Source organism: Penaeus chinensis, chromosome 13 (assembly GCF_019202785.1).
Source record: "Penaeus chinensis breed Huanghai No. 1 chromosome 13, ASM1920278v2, whole genome shotgun sequence".
NCBI lineage: Eukaryota > Metazoa > Arthropoda > Malacostraca > Decapoda > Penaeidae > Penaeus > Penaeus chinensis.
Genome location: NC_061831.1, coordinates 3,044,384 through 3,066,883, shown reverse-complemented (window position 1 = coordinate 3,066,883; position 22,500 = coordinate 3,044,384). Strand labels below are relative to the sequence as shown.

Sequence of the window (22,500 nt, the reverse complement as noted above, 5' to 3'; positions counted from 1 at the left end):
TTAGTTAAATATATATGTATTATATACACACACATTTTTTTAGTTATATATATATATATAAATATATGTGTGTGTATACATATACATATATATTGTGTATTTATGTACACGCACGCACGCGCGCGCGCGCGCACGCACACACACACACACTCACACACGCACACGCACACGCACACGCACACGCACACTCACACTCACACTCACTCACACTCACTCACACACACACACACACACACACACACACACTCACACACTCACACACTCACACACTCACACACTCACACACACACACACACATATATATATATATATGTTTATAAAATACATTTATACAAATATATATAACTAAATAAATTATATAAATATGTATGTATACACACATTTATAGCAATTGGAAGAAAATATTGTATGCCAATACATTGAAAAGAATATTTGTGAAATACATTGCACAACTTCAGGATAAGCCACAACACACAAGAACTCCGTAAAAATCAACATAGCGCCACGTACAAACCAAATAAACAGTCCAGTAACTCTATAGCAACCACAACTGGGCACCATGTGATGCTAAAATGTGCCTATAAATGGATAATCAAGTCCCCCCTTATGCGTCCATACTCTTCTGACACCTACAGAAAGCGATCAAACCCTCTATAAAGGAAGATAACCTGGAATCCGATACCCTAAGTGTTGGCCGCGTCTCTTGCTAATTTTTCTCCTGTCCCAACAACGTGTATGGGCGCCGGGCAATTGATTATGCTAGTCCCAGCTGACAGTGAATAATATCTTACCATTTGGTGATGTTGAAATAGGAAAAGAGGAGGGAGGAGAGGCATGGAAAGGCTAACAAGAGAGAGAATGAAAAGTTTGGAATGTCTGGCGGGAAAATGGACGGTTTTTTTTTTTGTCCGTTCTCGCGTATGCCGCTGAGTATGTTTACACGCGTAACGTGACGGAAAGCTATAAGGATGAACTGTTTGAATAATTGTTATTGCGCTACATTCCATAGATTGTTTATTTTTCACCCTGTGTGACCAAGCTCAGAAGAAAATGTTTGTGAATGCCATAAATCATAAAAAACATCAAAATGCTACTTCAAATTTAATGAAAAAAAAAAAAAAAAAATCTGTATTGAGGGAAAGGGAGAAACGGAGGATGAGAGAATGCGAGAAAGAATGAAAGAAAAATAAGAAGAGAATGAGAGAAAGATAAATTGAGAATGAGAATGAGAATGAGAGAGAGAGAGAGAGAGAGAGAGAGAGAGAGAGAGAGAGAGAGAGAGAGAGAGAGAGAGAGAGAGAGAGAGAAATTCGTCTTCGTATTTCAGACTCGCCAAATTCAAACCATCAATTTTCTCAAGCAGTCTAATGGCAATATAAGAAATATGCAGTTGTATACACGCCCCCTCCCCCCAAATAGCCATAAAACCCTGGAAAATTGACACTTGCATGGAAGTAGACAGTACGAAAATAGTTCCAGAAAATTCTCACCGACGCCAAGAACAGAAAGCATTTCCCACGTAGTTTAACACTGGAAACAAATAAACAAACACGGGGAAAAGGAACTTACAAATACAATCAGCTTACGAGAGCTACCTAACCTATCGAGACAAAAGCGAAATAGTCGTTTTCTCCTTAATTCTTTTTCGCCAAACACGTGATCCATTACAAGCGTCGAGTACCCGCATTTTGTTTCTCATTGTGTTCCAGAGTCGATCCCAAATACCAGATGAGAGAACACATTTATGACCAATAATACCAAATATGCTTTTATCGTGGGAACTGGATTTTTTTCTTTCTTTCTTTTGCTTTCGATGGGAGAACAGAAAAAAAGAATGTGGTTGGATTACGAATGTGGTGGAAGGGAAATATATGATTATGGGACGAAGAGAACAAAAATGAATTGTTAAAAATACAGTTAATAGAGAAAACCTGTTAGAAAAAAAGCCATAAGCGATAGGAGGGAAAAAGAGAAAAACAAAATATAAAAAGAAAAGTTGCAAAAGACCGGAGCGGGAAATGAAGAAACAAAAACGCAGGATGGCAAAGCGTCCTTACTATTATGAAGATGACGCTGATGATGGTGAAAATAATGGTGAATGTGATAATACTACAAATCGTAATAAGTATACCGAGCCACAGTAAGAATCAATAACAAATGCGATCCAAATTTACATATTCACACATCACTATATATAATATATACCGTTTACGGATAATTTTCAAGGCACTTTTCATCTCAGATATTTTGAAATTGCAGATACTTAACACCATGGTTGTATCAAGCCGAAGACACCAGATCTCAGACGTCACAGTCTAAGAGTGGTCTTTTTGTGTGTGTGTGTGTGTGTGTGTGTGTGTGTGTGTGTGTGTGTGTGTGTGTGTGTGTGTGTGTGTGTGTGTGTGTGTGTGTGTGTGTGTGTGTGTGTGTGTGTGTCTTCAATTTGCCCTAGCTTAGTGCGTCCAAACCGTATAAATATATGCATGTGTATGTATGTATACATTTTTCATTTCGGGCTCTTTGACACTTGCGCGTCTAATAGCTTCGTTATTTTGGATTTGCGACAGGAGTACATAGAAGATAAGTTTCATAGATTTATTTGCTCTATCGTTTGCACATGTTATTTTCCTTATAAAGGATGGCTGGATGAAACTGGACACTTACCTGCATATGTATGCATACATACCTTTATAATTATATGCATGTATGTATACGTATGTACTTATATGTATGTATGTATATATGTATGCATGTATGTATACGTATGTACTTATATGTATGTATGTATATATGTATATATGTATATATGTATGTATGTATATATGTATGTATGCATGTATATGTAAGTATACATATGTATAGTTCAATGTTACATATGAAACTATGAACTTGGCGAACTCGGTCTTATGCATCTGATTTCAGGATTCATTTGCTACAATTACATACTGCAAAATATACAGTTGCTTTATTGCCGCTACATCACTACATTACATTACATCACTACAGTGCAAAATATACTTTGTAAGGCCATATGTAAATCTTTAAAGTAGTTACATGGAAAATAAAATAATGGACAATATAAAAACCTATATTTTATTTTGATGCTGAATTGGAATTACATTATTTTTACTTATATCCTTGAAAAAGAAATGCTGCCATATATGTTACCATTCCAAACATATGTAACTGAATTTATAACGCTGAAGTCGAGTTTTGATTTGAAAAAAATTGTAATAAAGTGTGTTGCATCAAAATATAGGCCTATAAATTAATTTTCATTTAATAATGGTAGCATTTTTTTTACAACAGGCGGCGTGTAAAGGTTGAATGAATGAGGAAAACTTAACACTTTCCCTGAATTTGAGATAATATTCAATTGCAGGTCAGCTGGAAACCTCATACTTTCCTAGACCTTACATAATTTTCCCATTGTTTGTTTTCTTTCTGCATGTGCTAAAAGTAATTTGTAATATATTTAACCATTATCCTAGAGTCTACAACACTTACTTTGCAATATTTATCAGAAGTAACCTGGTCATGCTCGACTGCACGGAGCTTCTTCGATGCCAGATTTTCATCCTCTGGTATTGAGAGCAAGTCCACTTTGTTGCCACTCTTTGAGCTGCCCTTGCGCCTCGGAACAAAGCACCATCAAGGCATTGTATATTCTAAAAAAAATACACACATGAAGTTGAAATCCCTTATATTTCTCGTGGAAAGAAGCGAGCTGGTTCAACGTTCCGCCAGGTCTGGGTATCTCAGTCCCTTGCCAAGGCCATCACGCAGTTGGCACACAAGCGAAGGCCAATGCAAATCCATCCATCATAATCTGGCATATTTTGCTTGAAATTGTTCCGCATATAAAGATAAAATGATAAGCAGGTCTACAGAAGCTCTGCCTACATGCCTCAAATACAAAATTCTACTTGTGTGTCTAGCGTTGACGATAGTGCGATTGGATTCGAACGTTCCGAGGCATTTCGGTGAGTAGCTCGAGCAATTTGAAACGGAGGCGATATGCGATTGGCTGTAATTTATAAAATCTAATACTTGAAACGGAGGCGATATGCGATTGGCTGTAATTTATAAAATCTAATACTTTCTTCGTTTGTAATTTACGATAAACATATTGCTGGTGATCATTACCATAATAGAAATTCATAATATCATAATCATTTGTAACATTTTTATTACAGATCCATGTCATTAACAGTCTTATGAGCATTATCAAAATAATTATATTTATTACCGCAATAAGAAAGGAAGATGGTTTTCAAACATACAGAAGCAAAATTCTCAAGATGTTGAAAAGAAAGGCGATGAAATAGAGTAGAATTTTTTACCATAGAGAAGAAAGCTATATAAAGATTGAAAAGCTGCCTAAAGGGTACATTTTCACCGAAATATATAATCGCAAATGCTGAGCGTATGAAGGCGACGAATATGGCTGAAAACACGGCAGTAAAATGACATTCTCCTCTTCAAAGATTCATGTTATCCGCTGCCGTTCTCGAAGCTCGTTTCAGTGCGTATGACAACGGCTGTCAGAGAGAGAGAGTGGCGTTGCAGGAGAGCATACGGGATAATACCGGCACGTATCAATATTGTTCGAAGTGCAAGTAATACTCACACGTATACAGTACACGACGCACACACGCTCGCACATTCACCCCTGGGTTCATACGCACAGTCGCACGCACACACATAAACATTCACAATCTTTGTACGAAAAAAAATATGTTTGTGTGTGTTCATTTATGGATCCAACTATAAACTGAAACAAAAGTATTTTATTTCCAACTCTTGTTCCAATAATCCCCTAACTACAATATATCAAGAGGTTTCTAGTACACATACTAACCTATAACTAGCTGTCACAGTGATAACACACAAAAACCTTTAGTGCGTAGTACAATATGAATACCCTAATACAGTCACAACGACAGTCTATCTTCTAACCTTGAGAATGCTAGAACCAGCGCACACACACATACGCACACGCCATAAAACACGCGCGCACACACGCCCACACTTATATCCGCTCGAATCGATGTCTCATTGCCCTTGCTTGGAGGGTCATTCTAAGAGTGCGCCAGTGCCTTTAGGTTGGTTATTCCTAGGGATAACAGGCGGGAGTTTGGCACTTAGGTTAGATTCAGACTTTAGGATGTGTGCAGGCTCGCCTTTCATTGATCTCTCGCTAGTTTAATTGTGACATAAATGACTCAAGTGGATTGTAAAAGATCTCGTGTAATTCGGGTTTGGAAATACATATGAAGAGCACTCCCCCCCCCCCCCTCTCTCTTTCTCTCTCTCTCTCTCTCTCTCTCTCTCTCTCTCTCTCTCTCTCTCTCTCTCTCTCTCTTCTACCCCCCCCCCCCCCCGTTTCTCTCTTTCTCTTTCCGTCTCTCTCTATCTCTCTCTCTCTCTCTCTCTCTCTCTCTCTCTCTCTCTCTCTCTCTCTCTCTCTCTCTCTTCTACCCCCCCCCCCCATCTCTCTCTCTCTCTCTCTCTCTCTCTCTCTCACTCTCTCTCTCTCTCTCTCTCTCTCTCTCTCTCTCTCTCTCTCTCTCTCTCTTTCACTCTCTCTCTCTCTCTTTCTCTCTCTCTCTCTCTCTTCACTCTCTCTCTCTCTCTCTCTCTCTCTCTCTCTCTCTCTCTCTCTCTCTCTCTCTCTCTCTCTCACTCTCTCCCTCCCTCCTACCCTTCATTTAGGGTGGGGTGTTATCATGATTACAAACTTAAAAATAATAGAACAATGAACTTTTATAAGAAATGACGTCACTCTAATGCGAATAGGAATATATGCTTATTAATGCCTTTGGAAAACAGCACAAAATAACGGACAGGCTGAGTCATAACAGGACATGACTGAGGGCTGATGATGAGTGACTATCAGCCGACAGCGTGTAACGAACTGTGACCCTAAATAATGGCGATCCTCCAGCAACAAAAAGACAAATGCATGTGACTGCTGCGTGTATGTATATATGTATGTATTTATGAATATAGCGATGGATAAATGTGTATATACAATATGATATATGTATATATTTATATGTCTATTTAAGTATAGATTTTTTTTTCGACATTCACGTATTCACATATTCATATATTTATGATTTTTTCATGTAGGAAATTAAAGATAGGAAAAATATAGAAAATATACAATACTGACAAACATCAATCAACATCGACAACCCCCCCCCCCCTTTCTCAATCCTAATGCCAACCGTATTCTTGTTTTAAAAAATAGCACACGATGAAATTAAAAAAGAGAATGAAACGTAAAAAAAAACACGAAGAGACTTTTACAATGCAGGCAGGTGTTTGTCCGTCGTCAGGAGCAATGGGTTCCATGAGATTCGTCGATTTGATAAATACAGGAGAAGCAACACAGAGGAAATGTGTGCGGGGGCGAGTTAACCTACCCGACCCGAGCGCGCGCTGCGGCCTCGCGTTGGGCTAGTTCCGTGGAATGTGGTCGTTTAGGTTCTGCATTTCCTTTGTTGTTTCAGTGTGCTGTACTCTTTCTGCATTGTTTTATTGTTGTTTTTTTTATTGTTTATCTATTTTCTTTCTAACTTTCTTTCTTTGCAAATCTTTCTCTTAATTTTTGTTTTCTCCTCTGCCCATCTCTTTCTCTTTTGAGGCTTCAGGCCGCTCTCTATTTTTTTTCTTCTCCATTTCCCTTTTTTCCCTATTTCTTTACGTTATTAAAATGATAACATAACGCTTTACCAATACAGTGCTGCCATTGAGACAAAAGAAGCAAGACAGAGAATGTTAAAACTTAACGTAAATTATTAAGATATCTCTTCTCCTAACCTGGCGTCGTTGGGACTAGCGACTGCCACTGTGCACATTGGTTTTGGTCCATAAACTGCTTTAGAACGTTTCTTTGTTTGATATGTATTATAATGCATAACCATAATACTAATGGCATTTACATTGAAAAAAAATCTTCAGTTATATACTTGTCTACCATTCCTTTCTTTGTCTGTCTATAAGGTATGTAAATGTGCTCTACGTACTTTGCATGTAAATAATATACATCCATTCATCCATCTATCAATAAAAACAGAGATATGTGTATAAACACACACATACACCCCCACACACACACACACATATATATATATATGCATATACATACATATATAATTCATATATACATTTTATATATATGCACATACATATATCTAAATATATATAAATATATAGATACATATCTAAATATATATGTATATATAGTTTATTTACATATATGTTATACAATCTCTATGTATACATATACATGTGTATATATATATTCATGCATACATATATGTATATATATGTATGTTTATGTATATATTTGCACATATATGCTTGTGTGTGGTTGTATCTATATATACGTATATATAAATATATATCTGTATATGTATATATTCACACACACACACAAACGCACACACGCGCACGCACACACACACACACATAATGTATATACTTATATATATACATACATGCATACATACACATATAAATAAATAAATATATATGTATGCATATATATGAGTGTGTATATATATACGTATATGTATGTATGTATGTATATACACATAATTATATACACACATTATATATATATATATATATATATATACACACCCACACGCACAAACACACATACAGTACATGTATGTGTGCGTGTTATCAGTAGCCTTTAGCGGTTAAGGGCACAGATAAGAGAAACGTGGCGTCAGAAAAGTAGCGTGACGTCATAAGTTGTGTGGTTTCAATAGATATTCGATACAGATTCAGAATAGCAGTTGTTGTTCCTTGTTCTATCTTTTTATTTTCCTAACTATTTTTTTCATATTTTTTGTCTCACATTCTCCTCTTTCATATTTCTTCTCTTTCTCCCTTCTTTCGTGTTCTTTATTTTTCTGTATCGCTTCTCTTTTTCTCCTTAATATTTCTTATATAGATCTTTCTTTAATTATTATAATTTCTCTTTTTTTCCCTCTCTCTGTTTTTCTCCCTCCCAATTGTTCTTCCATTCTTTCCCAATCCTCTATTTTTTTTTCTCTTTCCTCACTTTTTTTCCTACGATTTCTGAGGAATTACGAGGCGCGTGTGTAAAAATGTTGCCGTGTGGGTGTGCGCGTATGTGTATATAAGACTCTGCATATACACCCACATCTTCACCCTTCTTGCCACTCAGCCCTAAGATAAAGCTAGGTCACGTGAGGTCACAGTAACCCAGTAAAACGTATCTACGGAATTAAACAAGCGCTGAACTTCCTTGAACTCGTAGATCATCGAGGATAGAATAACAACAACAGAAAGAGCTAATAAATAAGCAAAGTGGTTCATAAAGAAAGCATTGATATCGACAGCAACAAAAGCCGCTGTCGACAACCCACGTCAAGCTATCTGAAAAGTCTAACAATATATTTAAGATGTATGATAAATTGCCGTTCGAGAAAAAACGTTTGAGAAATGTCTTTAGCTCAACGTTTATGATACCGTTAGTTTCCCAGTCTATAATCATCTTTCCTTCAATTCTGGCGGAATTTTAGAATCTAAACGCTGTATTTAAAGGCGAAAAATACATTAATTCCTATGAAAAGAATGAAGAACGAAACTATAATTTTTTTTTTTTTTTTTTTTGTAGGCCAAATTGCACTGGGATCATAAACAACAACTTGATTGTGTAAGAAGTATCGACTTTATTGCCAATTAATAATAAAAGTTATCAATAGCTTTTGCAAGTTATTGCAATGCTACATTCCACAACGCTGTTCAACACATGAATAATGTGTGAATAGCGAATAGGAAATACAAAATGAGTAACAAATAATGTAATACCAGAAGTAAAAGAAAGACGAATAAATATGAATAAACTGTGAAAAATACCACATAAGGACAAAACGCATGGATAAAATCAAAGGTTGGAGAGAATGTTGTGTATCATTAAAACTATTTCAAAGACAATTAATTTGGCTGTGATAAAATCTTGAACATTCACACACACACACACACACATATATATATATGAGACAGAATGACTGCAAAATATCAGCGCACAAAATATATGAAGAAAACGACTCTGATTATCCTGGATCACAGACAAATGATAGGAATCAAAAGATAATTAAATAAATAAATATCCAATAAATGTTACAAATATTCATATAAACAAAAACAAAAAATCTATATAAGTTCGTTTTACGTGGTCTAACCGATACATCATTTCATTAAGTCACTCAGCATGCGAGTAAAATGCAATAAAATGCAAACCAATGTAATACTGTGAACACTACGTCTACTGAGATAAGCCAAATTTACCCTTTTAATGTGATACTCAGCATGCTTGTCTTTTCATATACAAAAATAATGAATTTTCTCTTACAATGGGAAAGGTACTGTTCTTTATATCAATCACCGTTCCGTATGAACTATTAAGCGAGAATGTCCTGTTTATTAGCACCTTCAATATTTATTCATTTCTTTATACTGAAATTTGTGGAATACATTGTATCTCCCTACTGGAAAGCACCTAGAAAATACCGGATTAATTGATGAAATTAAAGGAATGGAATAATGGTTATTCCATTAACTGTAATAAATTAAAGGATAAAATATAAATAAATTGGATGTTTGTTGCAATAACCGTAAACATTATTGTATGCTTTGTTTACACCAAAAGTGATTTTTTTTTTTTTTTTTTTTTTTTTGCTGTTACTTATTTATTTATAGCAGACTTTAAAATTGAACATACAAATAGTGAATTACCTCACCCTGTCAAAACTTATATAGTTGCTAATGAAAGATATTCCCATATAAGTTTTCAAATTTCCTCATATAATTTATAAAGACTAATCAAAAACATATTATCAAGTGTATTTTTTACCCTGGACATAATCGAAAAATATAAATGAATCATTTCTTATTTCCTCTGAATATGTGTACGAAAACATCAATCATCATCCACCCTTGATCTAATAATATTACCCTTCGTTCTATCTAAATTATGAAACAGCAAATCTATTATGAGCAATTAATTATCTACTCTGTCCGTTTGTTATAAATTCTTGTGTCGATAAAGGACTGCTTAATCTCTCTGATATATATGAAACGGAAATGTTTGACTCACAAACTCCGATAAAGCCAGCGAAATAAACTATTCATTTGAAATTCCTTGATTACAAAAAAAATATCCTAAAAGAACGATCTTTTCCGCAAAGTATACTCATCTTCGGAATTAACACGCAGTCATGACATGTTAATGATAATTAAAGTCTCAGGACTGAAACCAGAAGGAAAAGACTGTCTGTGATAATTTATTGTCTCTTTACCAATCCCCGGAGAGTGGAGAGCGTCTTTAACTTCAAAATGCTACACGCGAATTTTCTTTGAGTGTCCGGTAATTGCAGTGTCAGTAAGGATGAACGGCGATTCTCAGTTCAACAGATTATTCATTGATTATTAACCTACGCTGTCTTTTTTTTTCCCCTCTTTTTTGTTCCTCTCACTTTTGGAGATTCCTTGATTTACTTAATTTCGCATTTTTAATATTGTATGCTCTTCGATTTTCCCGTGTGTGTGTGTGTGTGTGTGTGTGTGTGTGTGTGTGTGTGTGTGTGTGTGTGTGTGTGTGTGTGTGTGTGTGTGTGTTATAAGATATTCAATGGTGCATCACATTTGCAAATTACGAAACTAATAGATCTAACAAGATAAATTACACTCCTTATATCTTATTACAGTTTTAAACAAGTCCTATAACATTTATTGTAAAGGAAATAAATACTGGTATCATTACTTAAACTACCCTAGTCTTAAAACTGGTGTACACACATAAACAACCACATTATCCCTGAAAACAACCAAAAGTAATCAGAGGTGATTAGGACACTGCGTTACAATGACGGTAATGAAGTAGATATTCGTATTCCGGTGCTAATGCGCAACCCAACAGGTATAATGTGAAAATCACGTGACGTGCGGTTATCAGTTATGTTACTCGATAATTATCTCAACAACATCCGGGTAAACATTCATTCAGCTCAAGGAGTCCTCTCATTTGTCTCTCATTTCTGGTCTACATTTCCCCTGTGAAAATAACCGATTTGTAGCAATCTAATATGTCCAATTATTCCTCTGCTTTCGATGTTTCCTGGTCTTCATTCAACTGTAACTTCTAAATAGTAAAATCTCAAGTGTCCATTTCCCCCCCCCCTCCCCCGTAGTACGTCAGAAGGTCGTAGGCGTCACGTAAAAAGGGATGATTTAGAGCCATTCACGTACTGGGAATCAAACACTAAATGTTTATTGGTAGTCACGGAGACGCGGACTCGCTCTCAGTGTTGCCAATACCCACTCGAGCGCCGGAACCGATAGCGACAATGAGCCCTGCATATTTCCCGTTGTAAAATCGTTACAAAACAGGGTGTTGACGAACCGCCGTGCTTTTAACAAGTCGATAGCGGAGACGGGGGTTTTACAGCTCTCTTCAACAAGTCAGTTTACTCGTTATAGTGATATCAATCACGCATGATATAACTGTTATCAGAAGCTATTAACAGATTATAATTTTCTGTCTCTCAACCGTGGAATCCAGCTATAAATGCGTAACGTCACGCAATGCAACAGTGATTGCAAACCCGGGTGGTGTCATCGCTCGTTTAATTATAAGGAAGGTATTTGTGTATACAAAAAACGTTAATTTGGACGTACATTAACTGCTAGGAATCGCAGATTGCACTGATGTTATACATATATAACTAATGTCATAAATATAGAGAACATGTAAAAATAACATATATTAACTGTCACTACATCAGTTATGTGTGCTGAGAGGGAGAGAGGAGAGAGAGGGAGAGGAGAGGGGAGAGAGGAGAGAGGAGAGAGGAGGGAGAGGAGAGAGAGGAGAAAGGAGGGAGAGGAGAGAGAAGAGAGAGAGAGAGAGAGGGAGAGGGAGAGGGAGGGAGAGGGAGAGGGAGAGAGAGAGAGAGCGAGAGAGAGAGAGAGAGAGGGAGAGGGAGAGGGAGAGGAAGAGGGAGAGGAAGAGAGAGAGAGAGAGAGAGAGAGAGAGAGAGAGAGAGAGAGAGAGAGAGAGAGAGAGAGAGAGAGAGAGAGAGAGAGAGATTATAAGGGTAGGTGTTGGATCTGAAACAACCAGAGATCGGGAATTATGAAACAATACCATTAGACAATCAAATATACCAACAAAATAAGCAAAAGTACTTTGAGGAGGATGGTGATGTGATGATGATAAATAATAATAACAATATTAATAATAATAATAATAATAATAATAATAATAATAATAATAGTAATAATAATAATATTAATAATAATAATATTAATAATAATAATATTAATAATAATAATATTAATAATAATAATATTAATAATAATAATAGTAATAATAATAATAGTAATAATAATAATAATAATAATAATAATAATAATAATAATAGTGATAATAATGATAATAATAATAATTATAATAATAATAATAATAATAATAATAATAATAACAATAATAATAACAATAAGGATGACAAGTGCAGGACTTATTTTTTCAAATTATTTTTTTAAACATAAAAGCCTGTCACATGCTATTGTGTTTTGCGCCTATCTATGCCAGGAATTTCACTCCTTCAATGCCCTGGAGATTTTTCCATAAGGCACAAGATCCACACAAACTTCCTGAAAAGAAGCCCATACGGATCTGAAGCCACAGGGTCCCAACCGCTACGACGACTAACAGGTCACCATCAGCACACACCCTGACAAACACGAGACATTCGCGCAAATCTGGGTGATAACAAAACAAAGTCCTTTGATCCGCGTGCATGATATCGCTAATGAAGAGAAAACAAAACACGTGGACAAACGAACGCACGGATCACCTATTGTCTGTAATATATGTACATCTCGTGCGTGTTAGAAATATGGTTATACGTACAACATATCAGGTAAATCTATGAAAAATATGGGCATAATAGCATGTGCAATGTAGGTGACCTGAAAGCGCAAGATAAGAATCACAAAGGTTTGCACATTGTCTCTGTTCTGCGGAAGACTCATTTTCATCTTCAATTTATCATGTGACTACGAACGTAAACACGTTTTTCAGACTATACATAAAACATTTTTAAGACATACTGAGAGTGACCATTACGTTTCAAAATTACAAGTGCTTAAATGGTTTTTTTTCGGTGACAAAAAGCGTTCGCCATATTCTACAGGCGGATTCAGGATAGATACTCCACGAACGCAACACGCAATCCCCCATATCATTCTTTATGGAGATTTTTTTTTTATGTCTATGCGGTCATCAAAATTAATGAGCAACACTTGCCTAATGATGAATATTACTCTACAATTAATAGTGACGATGAATCAAATATAGATCTAAAAAGATAATAATAATAATAAAAATATTGTCATGGTTATACAAACGCGTCAAAATGTCAACATTAAACGAATGAGAAAAAAAATCATAGACAAATATATCACTGGTAACTACAAAAAAAAAGGGTGAAAATAATAGGGCCGCAATTATGACATTACATGAAATATAGTAATGTTGGACACGCGCCGGCCCTACGCATGTGGCTGTCTACCTCGGGTACAATTACATTGCTCTGTATAATCTCTTACGGATATATAACAGATGGCAAAATACGCAGGAAAAGTGTTACGTGTGTATTTTAAGGCCTGTACGCAAAAGTATATACAGATATTGCAAATAAACACTTTTTTGAGCACTCGATATTTCTTTCTGATCTATCCTCCCTCCCTTCCTCTCTCTCTCTATATATATATATGTGTGTGTGTGTGTGTGTGTGTGTGTGTGTGTGTGTGTTTGTGTGTGTGTGTGTGTGTGTGTGTGTGTGTGTGTGTGCATATATATACATACATACACAATAACTTTATCTCTCTCCCTTTATCCTCGAAGGCAATGTAGACACCAAATATCACAACACAATCTCTCGGACGTACCCACCCAGCCCTGTACTAACCGTCCACTGCGCGCCGATATATCATGCATAAGACAGACCCTATTCCCACTAGAGTTGTCGTATGGAGGGGAGGAGAAGAGTGTTCCTCATACCTAAATACTTACAAATGACCTTTCGTGACCAATGTCATTAGTGCTTTGTTCTGCCTGTGATGACTGCGTTTGCGTTAGCATTTTGTGCTGTGAGAGGGAGAGTAAAATAGGTGGGAGAGATGGATATCTTTGGTGATGTTAAATTGCGGTTGAGGTCACGCTAGGTCAGATGTTATATCTTTAATCATAATCTTATTTATGTTTTCTTTGATTTTATTGTTTTTTATTATGGTTTACTGAAGCCGGCATTATTATCACTATTTACATTTTCACTATCGTTATCATCATCAGTGTCATAATCACTATCGCGTCTTTAGTAATGTCAACATTATCACTCATAGAATTGTTGATCGATGTAAGCTAAAACTCCCTATTCTTATACCAATTATCTGCACTTCTATTACTTTTAATAACTTAAGTGTAGACGGTTACAAAACCCACGATCGTTAAGAAAAAGGAATAATAATAAAAAAAAAACAGTTATAAACAATAAACGCCATTAACTTAACCTGATAACAAGCCTTACAGGTTATAAAATGCCCAGTCAACGACCGTGACGACCGTTTACACAAGGCCATAAAGGCACCTTCAGAATGTACAAATGACATACATTCATATCAATACCAGCACACTCAACACACCCCTTCCATCTCTCCTCCGCCCACTCTACGTCAATGCTGTTTTAGTAACGACGCCTTAGACATATATTGAATAATGGAAGAGACACGTGCAAACAGTTTTCTCGTCTGTGTGTTTGCAAGGGAGGGGGAAGGGGAGGAACTGCGCCTAATGATTCGTAATAGCACATAATCATTCGTAAGGGAATGAGACTGTTGGTTTTAGAAGTCATACGCTTAGTATAACCTCTTCAGATGATCGTGTAAACCATTGCATGTTGCTATTGTTGAAGATAATAATATAAACTTAAACTAACACATAAGCATTACCTTTGAGTACAATCCTCGGTCATCCTGTGCCGTCAGAGTATGGACAGGAATAATAGAACCTGTAATCATCTGTTCTCTGCACCATCTGAATAGGATCATGAATAAATGAATACCCTGAGACCATTCACGAAATACTAATACCAATAACGAATACCCCCCTCCCCCAGTCCCTTCCTCGTTGTCGTGGGGGGGGGGGGGTAGGATTAGGAGGACTGAGGCCCAACGTAGAGGATCACCCCTGCCTTGGACCTCAGCCTTCGCCTCAACTAATTTTGCATGGTCTTCTCTTCTCCCCCTTTTTCTTCTCTTCATCCCCTTCCTTTGTCCACTTATTTTATTATAATGCTATATGAACTGTGATGTCTAGCACCTTTATTTGTTTGATCATGAACCATTCTGGAAATCTACAAACATCTTATGGAAAAAAAAAAAAAATCCTTGATTGGGGACTTCGCTCTCAAGCCTCACCCTATCGCTGTATTTCGAAGTCGCCGCTAATGACCTTGAATATTGACCCAGCAGAAAGTTTTCAATAAATAATTTAAAAAATAACGGATGAGTGAAAAAAAAAAAGTTAAATCATACTGAGGCCAATCAAACCGTACTTTCGTAGCCTCTCACTTCCTCCCACATGCAACAAACAAAGCTTTCATTTTTCAAGTTAGGGATGATTTGTGAGTTTGAGATGAAAGCCTGACTCGACTGTCAAAAAAAAAAAAAAAACATTAATAAGTGCTCTAATGATTGAAAACGAGCTTTCACTATTCACATATTTTTTTTTATTCTTTATTTATTTATTTTTCTTTACCCAAGCTCGATTACTGTAGCCATCGAAACCTTTAAACTATTCATGTAGTGAACGACGTCATTAGACTGTCGATTAACGTGTTCCATGACACAATCAACAATCAACTATTCTAGTGTCGACTTCTGGCAGTAAACGTAAAATCTTAATAGGGCAAAGTCAATGAACCAAATATCTAATCTTTCATTTTGACCATTACCACTGTGCGATTAGTGTTATTACCGTAGCTAATACTCATCAACATTATAAATTAAATGATTTATGAAAATGATTTATTGTGTTATATAGACACCGGGTTTGAATTTCAATATGAGTTTGATATTTAATTAAAAAAAATTAAGCCACACCTGTATTCGTAAAAAATGTTCATAATATATTACCCCTTATATCTAGATTTACTTAAGAATTTGGAAATGAGAGAACATTACAGACATTTCACTTTCATAAGATAGAAATAAAAGCTTTTATGCAAGAAGATGAAAATAAAAAAAATAGTTCATCTCCACTTATTAAAAGTTACGTGACTAATTTTAATCCAAAGAAATCTTGCAACCACGATAGATTCGCAACACCGAAAGACACAAGGAAAGCTTCTCCATCACTCTGTCGAGCTGTACAATGATGGGGTTAGGTGATGGAAGACGGCACTCCATCACGCCGATTTAGAATGAAATAAATCCCTAAGCCGTCTTCTCACAGTTATTTAATATATTGCTATAATCTTCTTGACCCCCCCCCCCCCCCTCTGGTGCAGCGTGAGAAAAAAAAATGAAAAGAAAAACGAACTTAATTTATCCGCATACAAAATCTGCTTTTGTTCCTAATCTATATTCTACATGATCAATCAAATTATTTCGTAAACAAATGAGATAATAGAAATATATCCCACGACCTAGGATGTCCTTGTGAAGGGAATCGAGGAGAAATAATCTCCAAGTAAATGTCAAAACCTTAATCATGCATTCCTTCTGACACCTGCAAACGACACATAATTTCTCAACCAGACTTATAACGATCTGTTGTCCGTATATTTTGGGTTTGTCGTTCTTAAGTTAATGTAATTTTAGGGTAGCTGGTTCCATTACGTCTTACCAGCGTTGGTGTCTATACTAAAGTCTGTTTATACTGGAATTATCTATATGATTTTTTTGTCCTTTAGATCAAACTGTGAATCCAGTGACTATTTTATGTTAAATTAAAAAATACAGGTATATACACATAAACAAACAGAAAGACAAATAGGCACAGACATGCACAAGCATACACACCTACCCAGTCACCCACACTCACACCCGCATGCTCTCGACACCTACTTTTATCTTTAACGAGTAACAGGCAACCCAGTAGTAAATTCTATTATACTTATCCTAAATTATCACAGAATTGTGGTATTCAACATTTTCATTATTCTTTCCCATCTTTTTATCAGTATACCAATTTAACCACTTGTCTATATAATTTTCAACGCGACTACTATGCATCTCCTTTACCATTAACAGAACCACAGCACGATAACGCCGCGTAAATCATCACGTTTCACAAATATCATAAATGCCATTGTAAACACATCGATCAATATGCTTCTTATGAAACAAAAACAAATGATCGCTAGCACACCACACCACAGTCGTAATAATAAACAACTGAATTTCGTGTTCCCATGGGTTTCATTACACATAACTGACCGGGTGGATATCGAAATATGTGCAATTGGTTGTGTAAATACGTTAACTTGTACGTATAATTATATCAAAGTATACGTAGGTAGGCGTGTAAATGTGTGAACTTTTATGTATCATTAAGGTTGATGATTTTTGGCGTGGCAGATGGATAAGGTCTCCGGTTTGATAACGTCCGTCATATATATTTCTTTTATAATAAATTCTTTAAGTTCAAGTAAGAAGTATTGTTATCCATCAAAGCCCGCGCTATTGAAATCAAGACACTAAGGGGAGCTGTCGTCAATTTAAAAGAAGAAATATATATATATATATCTTACATGTGACATCGTGGGATAAAACAGGTGTATGCTTGGGTCGGGACAAGGAAATGGGGAAGGGTGAGAAAGATAAAAGGTGGAACGACAGAAGAAATGAGGAAGCAAGGACGTAAAGAAGAGGAGGAAAATATAAGGAAGTGGAGGAAGAGTAGAATATGAGAAGCGATAGCATGTTCTACGACCTATAGTAAAAAAAAATGAATGAGAAGGGATAACTTCGCAGCGTACGAAATATAACTGCCGCTTTATTATTAAATCATCGTCAGAAATTTAATCATCTTTAATCGAAACGCGACAGTTATATATATATATATACACCTTTTACTATATTTGTCACAAAGAACTCTATTCACTGTAAGTAACGCACACGTTTGCATTCCTACTCATTTGTATTCGTATATATCTACATATGCGTGTCTGTCTGTCTATACGTCATCGAGCGCGCGCTCACGCACTGGAGGGGGATACAACCCTACCATAAACAGGTGGCCGGCAATTATTATTTATACACTATGCGGGTTTGGGGAGCAGGTGATGGTGGCCTAACGGATAAAAATGACATTTTTTTATTTACTTGGGTCGATATTATTGTGCGCGGAGCAACTAAAAATATACGCAGCCGCGGGGAAGTTTTGAATTCTAGAAAAAAAAAAAGAGAGAAAAAAGGCTGAGAATATGGATGTTTCGAAACTGCAAATTTTACGGAATCGTGTAAAGGAAGATTGATTAACCAGCGTGACATGGCGTGGTTTTACTTTTGCATCGTTCACATCTACTCGCTGCCCATATCACGGCATCCTTACAAAACTTCGCTGTATTTATCAACAACTACCTTAACCACAGTCACATGATCCCAAACCTGGTAGAGAGCGAAATATATATTTATCGATCACACAGAACTAATTCGATTGACTTCAGGCACGGACAAATGAACAACGACAGCTGTTAGACTACCCTTTCCCCCTTCGCCACGCCCCTTACCTCCTATAAAGGCCGTTAAGGGATAAAAGCAAGTCCCGGATGTAGGTTACAGCCTATTGCTTACTGCCTAACCTAAATAATCAAAACCCGTCGACAACCGTTCAGTATTTGTCGATTTCTTCGCGTAATTATTGCCTTAAAAAAAACTCGATGTAGGCCTAATTCAACAGAAATAAATTATCAAAATAGTAATAGGAAGACTGTATTTATCCGAGAGAGGGAGATATAGAGACAGGTAGAATCGATTTACTCCGGTTTCGTATAGTCACACCTGGTTCTGATGTTGGACTGGCATAACGGCATTTTTAGAGGCATGTGGGCTGTTCTATCACTTTCACAACGGCAGATAAAGATGGCGGTAGCAACGACGACAGCGAAAGACGAGTGTATTTATCCTATTCATCAACATAATGGCTGTGATTTGAAATAACTAATGTGCATGAACGACTGAAAAATAAATGCCCGGGTTCATTCTCACTTCAGTCGCGACGCAGGAATGTGACTAGATTTTAAATTAAGAATCGTTCATTATGGTAAGAACACACGAATGCCGTGGTAGTGTTAAATATACTAACATGAAAAACAGTAACTCTGCAATAATGATGATGATAGTAGTAGTAATGATAACCAAAACAATAACACCAATAAACAACATCAACAACAACAAAAACAACAACAATAATGATACTACTACTACTACTACTAATAATAATAATAACAAAATATTATTATTATGCTAATAACAATAAAATAAACAAAATACGATGATGACGAAAACAACAAAATGCCAATAACAATATTGATGATAATAATAACAAAAACATGACAAACACCATGATAATGAGATACTGATGGCAACATTAATAACTACAGTATTAGGTACATATTATATTTGAATGATAATCAAGAAAAACATATATGTATGCATATATATATACGTGTATATATATATATGTATGCATATATATATGTGTATATATATATGTATGCATATATATATATAATATATATACATATATATATATATATACAGGGAGAGAGAGAGAGAGAGAGAGAGAGAGAGAGAGAGAGAGAGAGAGAGAGAGAGAGAGAGAGAGAGAGAGAGAGAGAGGGGGGGGGGGGGGATGGAGGGACGCGGAGAATTTAACAGGTCTAGCTGCCAGAATTCCCACTGACGAATTGCAGAAACGTAAGAGAAGGAACAAGTGAAGAAAACAATGAAAAGAAATCGACATAAGGCAAACATTATATACTCTTTCTTTTTCATTTATTATTTGCACATTGTTACGAGTTCCTTTGTAGGATCATATTGACCGTTAGTTGTCAGAAGTTAGGCTAACCGCGGATGATTCACCGAGCACTACAAACAGAAAAAAACTTTCGGTATAACAAACAGATAATGCTAGAAAGAAATAGGACATCCCTAGACAGTCCTTAGAGAGGCCGGCGGGCGTGGAAAGGGGGACGTGGGCGTGAAAGGATAAAAGGAAGGAAGGGCGTAGTAGTTGTGGTTACGTCGGCAAAGGGCAGCCAGGCGCACCAGACCCGACACAACGGGGTGTTTCAAGTGTGGGATTTTCTTTCCTTTTTTAAACATTTCTCTGATCTCTTTTCCCCAATTCTTTTGTTTATCTATGTATAATTTCATACCGACCAATTTTATTTCGACTTTGTGCTTCATATCCCGACGCCCCTCACCAAATGTATAGCCCATATTCCTCTCTCTCTGCTGGCCTTACACTTTCTCTCTCTCTCTCTCTCTTTCTCTTTCTCACCCCTCTCTTTCGAAATTACACTCCATATTCCATTCTCTATCTCTCTCTTCCTCCTTTACTCTTCCTTTCTTCAACACCCTCTTTGATTCAGCCCCCCCTCCCTAACCACGTAAGCAAAGAAAACGGAAGCTCCCCGGACTTCCCCTCAGCCACGAACCGCGACCTTGGGACTCACACTTTTCACCCGAATTCCAGTGAGTCATTGGGCACCCACCAGCTTGGAACCCCCGCTCTCCCTCCCTCCCTTTCTTCTCTTCCTTTCTCTGGTTCTCCTTCTCCCTCTTCGTCTAAGGTGTTGCTCATTCCTTTTTTTGTTTTGTTCTTCTGTTATGTTCTTTACCGATTAGTTTAGTTTCCCCTTTTTGCTTTGTCGTGTTTTCCTTTAGTGTGTTTTTACGTTTCTTATTTTCTATGGCCTCTATTCTTACTTCTCTTCTATCTTAATATTTTTCTCTAGTCATATAGCAATCAACAACACATATTTCCTCATTCTTTCGTTTTCTTTTATGCCTAAATCTTATTAATTTACCTTCTCATTTATTCATCTTCTACTAGTTACACGTTCTCTTCTTGCATTGGTACGCGCTTCTTTATCCTCCTCCCTCACGCTATCTTCCGCCAGAACACCCTCCGTTACCTGGAAAGCTTGCGTAATGCTGAGGTTTTACAAGGATTTGCGCTGGGTTTCTATCCCTTGGAATGCGATGACAAAGATTAGAGGGGGGAATGGGGTGGGGTGGGGGGGATAGAAGCGAGGTGCAGGGTAGGAAGGGGTTGAGGAGAAGGTTGAAAAGGGGGTGAGGGTCATAGTGTAGAAACGGGTTAGAGGGAGTTAAGGTTGAAGGGAGGTGGGGGGGGGGGGGGTCTAGGGATAGAAGTGGGGTGGGTGGGCAAGGGATAGGAAAAGGTGAAGGTTAGGGTGGCAGCGGTGGGAGGATGGGATTCATGGAAGGATAGTTAAGGTTGTTTGTGTATATATAGGGAGGAATGGGAGGGGGGGGGGGGGTCACGAGCCTAGCATGGGAGGGGAAATATGGGATTTGGAGGACAAGGAGCATGGAGATGAGTATGGTGAGGGACATGGGCGTATTCAAGGACGGGCGCGAGTTGACCGTTGGAGGTGTGGAAGCATATGCAGCCTTGTGTCAAACTGGTTACAATCGATGAATATTATCGACAGAGCAGAGTTTGCGGTCTTCATTTTGGCACCGTGAGGATAAAGGACAATGGTTCTCGTTACGACAGCTGTAATTAGGGCTTTTTTTCCGTTTCTTTCTTGTAGTTCCTTTTATTGTCTCTTGTTTTCTTTCTGTCCCTGCCCTGTCCCTGTCTCGATTTATTCATTATTCTTCTCATTTAGTATGCAAATAGGTTTAAGAGACTCCTGGGAATTATGAAAAAGACTATCGATCCCTATTAATGGATCTCGACCTTCTAACGTTCTCCCCCATTTCCCCTCTTCCCTCCTTTCATCTTCCTCCCTCCCTCACCCATTATTCAGCCCCCCCCCCCCCCCGCCCCATACTCCTAAGTAATTATTCATTATCCCCTCTCGGTCATCTCCTTTATTGCGTACACACCTTCCTTCCTTCTCAGAATTCACGTACCATACTCATAGAAATTCCTGCAACTCGATTGTTGCACTAGACGTGGTAAAGATGCTCAGGGTACATTGGAGTTTATTTTTTTTCTGTTCATTTATTTTTCAGCCTTACCGATGCACCCTTGCACTTAAGCTGAGTGAAAATATTACGTTATATTTTATGGAAATTAAATAAAGAGATGATGACAATAACAATAAAAATAATATCACACGCACGCACGCACGCACGCACGCACACACACACACACACACACACACACACACACACACACACACA

At 37.1% G+C, this 22,500-nt stretch overlaps 1 protein-coding gene across 4 annotated transcripts in view; it reads right to left on the bottom strand.

Annotated features, from left to right (window-relative positions):
- LOC125031408 overlaps positions 1-22,500 on the bottom strand; it is a 102,628-nt gene that overhangs the window by 66,077 nt on the left and 14,051 nt on the right. Inside the window, exon 1 of one of the 4 annotated variants that reach the window (XR_007115485.1) lies at positions 3,508-3,964. The exons of the other annotated variants lie outside the window; for them this stretch is intronic. The gene's annotated coding sequence lies outside the window, so the exon portion shown is untranslated. Of the gene's footprint in view, positions 1-3,507; positions 3,965-22,500 lie in introns of those variants that run through there. 4 annotated transcript variants of the gene reach the window in all.